Consider the following 7,221-nt stretch of genomic DNA (forward strand, 5'->3'; position numbering starts at 1 on the left):
TATATATGTACTACGTATTTTACTCCATCCACTGAAACATTTATCTATTCATTCATTTAAATAGAAATAAATTAAATAACCTAATAATGTTCTTAGCACAGTGCCTGGCACAGTAAGCATTCAGTAATGGCAATCAAGAGTAGGTGATTTTATTACAAGATTTTATTTGAGAAGCAGAATAGTGTGGGAGTAAAATGCATCAACTTTGGACTTAGACTACCTGGATTCACATCTTAACTCTTACTTCCACTTGATCTCGAACAAGTTAGTTAACTTTTCTTAGTCAAGTTTTCCCATGTGTAATATGGAAATGACAAGAGTACATTTCCATTGAGAGTTGGAAATGTTAAGTTGTCCTGAAGATTAAATGAATTACTAAATGTAGAGCACTTAGAAAGGTGCCTGGCACATAGTAAGCCCTCTGCATACTACTCGGAGAAGGCACTGGTGACCCACTCCAGTACTCTTGCCTGGAAAATCCCATGAACGGAAGAGCCTGGTAGGCTGCAGTTCATGGGGTCGAGTCAGACACGACTGAGCGACTTCACTTTCACTTTTCACTTTCATGCATTGGAGAAGGAAATGGCAACCCACTCCAGTGTTCTTGCCTAGAGAATCCCAGGGACAGAGGAGCCTGGTGGGCTGCTGTCTATGGGGTCGCACAGAGTCGGACATGACTGATGCGACTTAGCAGCAGCAGCAACGTACTACTATAATCATTCTTCCATCCTTCAGGCATTAATGAGCTTCTGTCTTGTGCCAGACCCATGTATATCTTCCTGGGAAATATGCGTTGTAAGGATGTGTTGCCTCCTTCAAGGAGCCCACATCCAGGGAGAAAAGACAAACAGATAATTCATGTGATAAGAGCTCTCAGAGAGGCATGAAGGATGCCTAGGAGCAGTGAGGGGGCATTCCCCACATACCCACCTCAACCTCTTTTCTCTTCTCTGTACAACTCTCTTGGGCAATCCTGCCCACGATCTGAACTTCATCCCTGGACTCCACGCTGTGCCTGGTACTCCAATTCAGACCTCTCTCCTGAGCTCCAGATCCATATATTCAATGGCTTACTGGGCACCTCTCTTTGAAAGCTTCAACCTGAGCCCATTGTTCTCCTTCTCATATCCTGTTCTTCTTCCTGTACTCCTGAGTCCTTAAATGGTACCAAAGAATGCCTGATTGCCCAGTCCTCAGAATCTCCCAGGCTCAGACATCTACTGTATCTCCCCTTCCACACCCAGTCACTAAGCGTGTTGCTACTTACCTTTGCACCTATCCCTCACACCTATCTTCTCCTCATCATCTCTGCAGCACCTCCTCACCCCATCTCCATCGAGGACTTACTATCCTCCACCTAGACTGTGGCCTCCTCCCCTGTCTATCTGCCACCATCTCTGTGTCCTCCAATACATCCCACACTGGCCTCACTTCACTTCCCAGACACTGTGCTCATGATGTCATTCTCCCCTTCAAATTCCATCAGTGACACCTGGAATATCCCTATATCACTCTGTCACTTGCCTTTATATTCCCCTGCTGGAGGCTTCTTGAAGGCAGCACATTTATCTCCATTGCCTGCAACTCAGTGCCTGGCAAGAATGCATTATTTTAGTCAAGTAGGAGGGAAGAAGGGAAGAAGGTGCAAGTGTGGGCTCAAGTAGCATAGAAAAGTCTACACAGCCGCTGCAGAGGGAATTTTATTGGAAATAAGCAAAACAAGAAAAACGTTGCTCAGAAAGATCATGGTGGGATTGTTTGGGAGTGGGAATAGTCCAGGTTGGGCTGGGAGAGAAGTTTATACCAGAAGGCCCCCAAGTGGGGAGAAGGGGTTTGGGGACCAAAGATTTTGAAACTAGGCAGAACAGGAGGAAGTGGTGGGAGCCCAGGGTATCAGACTTGCAGTCTGGAGGAGATGGCTAAGTGATATAACCAGGATCATAGCATAGTCCAGTGTGCTGTACTAAGTGGAGGCCAAGTAGGAAGGAGGAGGAGGTCACTGTAGGTGAGAGGTCAGCATCTGGGTGTGAAAGCCAAGAGGCTGGAGCCAAGAAGAGTCTGGTTGGCCAGGTACCAAGACTGAGAAGAAGCCTAACTGTGAACCTGAGGCTCAGAAAGGTCAAGGGGGGTGAGGTTGGGAGGAAGGTGGGACAAGGGAAGAGTGCAGTGGTGACTTCAAAAGTAGGTGGAGAGGATGTGGGAGGACCATGCCTGGGAGCGGTGCTGGGGTGGCTGAGTGGAAGGAGTGGTAGGCTTGTGGGAATCAGGGGCTTCAGGGGACAGCAGCCTCCTGTACACCCCCCACGGTCCTGCAGACACACCCTTCCTGGTCCCCTCAGGCAAATGCCACCTCTTTGATTCACATGCCCCAAGTTCAATGCCCAGGGAAGGGAGAGGGGTTCAGGCAGGGTTGTCTCCTGCCTTTCTCCTTCTCCCTGTCAGGCCAAGACAAAGTGGGGAAGGGGGTCTTCCCCAGCCTCCAATAGTCAGGGTCAGGGCAGCCACCTCGGGGCTGATGTCACAGCAGGCCTCCAGCCAGATCTCGAGTCTGTTTTCATTCCTGCTCCATGAGACAGGAATAATTAATGAGAAACAGAGAGGGGCAGGGAGGCAAAGTGTAGGGACAGAGCTGCTTGCCTGTCAGACCCACCCCCCAAGGTGGAACCCTATCCCACTCTTGGACTGTACTCCTGACAAGGGCCTTCAGCACCTGGGGGCCTAGCTCTCCTCCTCTTTCTTTCCCTCCCTTCTCTGAAGAAGGAATACTGAGGCAGCCCTTGTTCATGAGTGCAGACCCCCCTCCAGGGTAGGGTAAAGGGGAAAGAGTGTCACTCTAAAGTGGTCCAAGTGCGTTTCTAGGTTCCCTCAGGCCCCCTTCCAAGGGATCTTGATGTAGTGGGAAGAACACAGAATCGTGGATGGGTTAAGTCTGATTCAGATCCAGGCTTTGCCATTGACTGACTCTGCGACTTCACCCAAGCCACATCATCTCTCCTGTAGAATGGGGATAGAAGACAACAGGTGCTCAGAAATGCTGTAGACAGATGTGCTGTGTGTAGCAGGGAACAGGCAGAGCAGAGGGCTACAGAAGTAGGAGAGGAGAGGATGCTTGAGTTGTAGACCTGCTGGAACCACATGCCCAAGACTAGCCAGCCCTCGGGGCTGTGAGAAATGGATGGTCTGATGGAGAAGGAATCATGGCAAAGGGGAAGTCTTGGTCAGTGTCATCTTTCCATGGCCCTGTTCCTTCCTCATCCTGACTTGGAATGGCCTCTGTGCCCTGCTCTTACCTAGCCTGGGACCTTTGTATATACTGCTCCCTGCTCCCCTCTTGCTAACTGCAAACAGCCTTCAAGGCTTAATTCAAGCCTGGGTCCCTTCCTCCAACCCCGGGTGCTTACACAGCTGTGGTACTTACACACCACATTGTATTAGTTGGTTTATATATCAGTGTCCCCCTGTGAGCTGTGTCCCCCACACCTTAAGGGAGTGGGAGCTGCACCAGTTCATCCCCACACCCTCAGCTCCATACACTCAGGCTGGCATATGGAAGGGACCAGTGAAGGTATGTTGAATAAATGAAGTGAGGCAGGGACAGAGTGAATGAAGATATACTCAGAGTCAGATACCAAAAGGCTAAATAAAGGGACCTGGAGAGTCATGAGGGCCCCGGCTTCCTCTGCGGGGCATTAGAGGACGTTCGGCTTTGCACTATACTAGTTCAGGTCACTAGAGCTGGGATTTGATCCTGCACCAGTAACATTTACCTTGACTTGTAATTATATACATTTTTTTTTTGCATTATTATTTGAAGAGCATCTATACCCCTATTAGACTAAGCTCTTTGAAGCAGCATCTGTCTTTGTTCTTGTTCATCACGGTATCTTAGTGCCCAGCACAGTGCCTGACACACAACAAATATCCAGTAAATGTTTGAAGAATGAATGAATTATTGGAGGGTAAGAATCCCCTCCCCACCCCAAACACACCCAGGATCAGTGCACTAAGGGGTCACATGCAGAAACCACGGTCCCTCAGCCACTTGCTACATTCTCTACCCCTTAGTGAGCTTCAGCACCCTCACTCTCATTCCTTTCAAACCACTCGGGCCCCAGTAGAACTATCCCAGGAAGTGGTCCAGCCTGGGCTAAGCCTGCAGCAAAATGCCAATCATTCCCGTGGCTAGAATGGGGTTGGTGGATTTCCCCACCCCGTGCCTTAGTTTACTGGATCCCAGCTATGCACCAAACACTACTCGGCATTTTCCTATCTGTTCTTATATTTTATTCAAACGTCATACTAATAAAAATAGTAGCTGACATTTTTGAGTACTTGCTATGATCCTGGCACACACTTTACATGTATTAACTGATTTCATGTTTGCAACAATCTCATGAGGTAGAAATGATCACTACACCTTTTTATAGATGAGGACATGGAGGCACAGAGAAGTCAACCTGTCCAAGGTCAAAGAGCAAAAAGCTGGGCTCTGAACCCAGGTCTGCCTGTACTCTAAATCTGCAGCTGCCCTGCCCCAGGCGCCCCAGATCTCCGGATTAGAATTCAGGGTCTAGCCACCCAGGCTTAGATCTAATAGTTCCTTGTCCAGGACCCTCTCCCTGGGGCCACTGTGGAGGAGGGGGATACTGTGGGGGGCCGAGTACAGCCTAGAGTAGCTTACTGTCTTTACCTGTCCCTACTCTCTGGACTCAGGCACAGAGAGGGGCATGACATGGGTCATTTGGGGCTGCAACTGCCTCTCTGGGGCAGATGGGATGAGGGAGGTGAGGGGAAGCAGCCCCAACTCTAGGCTCAACACTCTCCCCCACCCCAGCCCTCTGGCTTCCCTTTTCAAGCACTAGCTTGGGAGATCAAATGTTCTGCCCCCAGGAGTGTGTAATTAATTAAGGAAGACTCTAACCAGATCAAGACCTCACTACATCTCATTCCTTCCCTGCCCCCAGGAAAGCCAGACTCCTCCTGAGTATCCTCATACTTCCTTTGCCCTAACCACGCCCCATCCCTCTACATCACTTCTCAAGGACTGAGAACTCTTCTCAGACCCCAGTGAGACACAGGTTGTTAGTAGGGTTATGAGGCCCAGGTAGGAATGCACTGGGGGAGGAGCCTTCAATGAAGGGGATGGCTTTTGTTCTCCCTTCTTTGCATCCCTTCCCCCACCTCTTCTCTATCGTGGGAAGCTCTTAGGGTGTGTGGGCTGGGAGGTGGGGCCAGGCAGAGTATTGTAAGGGGACGTAAGAACACGGGTAAGGACGTGACTTGGGGACACGGTGTGCTTGCAGAGGAATAACAAATCCGGACACAAGTGAAGGGAGGTGTGTGTCCCGTGCTGCACAAGGCACATTCAACAGAGTACTTTATGCCCCCTTGAAATCTTCGTCCTGGAGCGCACCCACCAAGTGCCCCCTCACTGAGCGGCTCCCAGACCGCACCCCTCCCTTGGCGTTCAAAGCCCACGGTCCCGCCCTCTCTGCCTACCCACTGCGGCGACGCCCTACCTCTTCGGGCCGAACCCTCATCCCAGAGTCCCGCTAAAATGATAGAGTGAAGGAATAAGTGAGGGGGTCACTCCAGGAGACGCGGGCCACGGACCCTCCCCCATCCCGGGGCCTCAAGAGTAGGAAGGGGACACTTGAGCAGGAGCTTGGAACACCCCCTCCCTTTTATCTGAGCCCTCAGCCCGGGAATGCGGCGCAGGACAGGATGCGCAGGACGCCACTCAACACCGCCTCCCCTCCTCTGGCCGCCCGCCACACCTCGCGCCGATGACAGCGGCGGCGCCTGGGTCCCCCACCTTGTCCCCTCTAGCCCCCGCCTTCGGCAGAGTTCCCAGCTAGGGAAGAGAGGAGGGCTCTGTCCCAACGGGTCTCGGATCCCCGAGGCTTCCCGTCCCACCTCCCCCGCCCCCACCGCCCGGGGCCCGAGCCTCGCGGGGCGCTCCTCCCCCGGGCAGCCTCTGCAGCGCCGCTGGGCTCCGTGGGGGGAATACTAAGGAGCCGCGCTACGGGTGCAGCCCCAGCGCGGGAGCGCGCGGCGAGGGGCGGAGCGGCCCCTGCCCCTCTCCCTGTCAGGCTTTGGGCTCGCGGGTCGAATGCCTCCGCTTTGGACCAACTCTACTCTCGCCGGCCTGGTCTGCCTCCCAGGGTCTGGCCCCTGCACCTGAAATAGCCGCCCGTTGCCTCCAGCCCTTCAGCATCGCCAAATCCTAGCTACCGCCTACACTTAGAATTCCGCTACGGAGCTCTGCCCTGCTTGGAAAGAAGTGCGGGACTGCTCCGTGTGAACCAGGAGATCCACAAGGCTTTGCCTACACTCCCTACCAGGGCCAGCCAGACTCTAATTTGGGATCGACAGGTTCCTTGGAAACCTGTTCCATGCGCCACAAAGGTTTACTGCCCAAGGTTCCCTCCTTCTGACACTGGGAAAGTCACTGCGTATGCACCGCCCCCCCTCCCCCCCACAACACACACACGTTTCTGCATCTAATGAGTCCTCATTCCCACTCCACCCCCTTTTTCCTTTGACATTTATTTCCAGAAGCTGTTTTCCTAACCCTCTCCCTGGTTCTGGTTATTTATCCTCTGAACCTTTCGAGTGTGCAGGCAGTCTCAGGGTGGGAATCCCAGCCTCGGGCCTCACTTACTGGCTCAGCGACTTTGGGCAAGTTACTTAACCTCTCCCCTTCCTCCTCTGTAAAAAAGAGATAAAAATACTTCCTTCCCTGGCTCAGTTGTTGTGAGATTAAATAAGATCCATGTATAAATGGAGCATTTTAGCCCAGTGCCAGCAATATGGGAATTGTTCAGTAAAGAGTAGCCTTACTTCTCCACTGACACTTGCTGAAAAGGACTGCCCTCTGCATCTGAACACCAGTGGGGTCCCATCCTCTTTGTCCTGGGCCCTGTGACCCTGGGGGCTGATCAACGCCCTCTACCCCCAGCTCCTTCTAGACAATGAGTGTGAAAGGGCTCAGTCTATGAAATTGAGAAGCGAGTGTCTGCCCACTTGCCGTTCTGCCATCCAGAAGCGAGTGTCTGCCCAGACAGCCCCTGGAATGGGAATGGCTGGGCCTTAGAAGGAAGGAGCTCTGGGGGAGTTTGCTCTATACTGTTATCACCCCACTTCCAAGAAGTTAGGTGCAACAAGGCTGAAACAGAAAAAAGAAGTTGAGCCTGGGGAAGCCTGGATTTGGCCTCCCAA

The sequence above is a fragment of the Bos taurus genome, chromosome 1 (genome assembly GCF_002263795.3).
Source record: "Bos taurus isolate L1 Dominette 01449 registration number 42190680 breed Hereford chromosome 1, ARS-UCD2.0, whole genome shotgun sequence".
Taxonomy (NCBI): Eukaryota; Metazoa; Chordata; class Mammalia; order Artiodactyla; family Bovidae; genus Bos; species Bos taurus.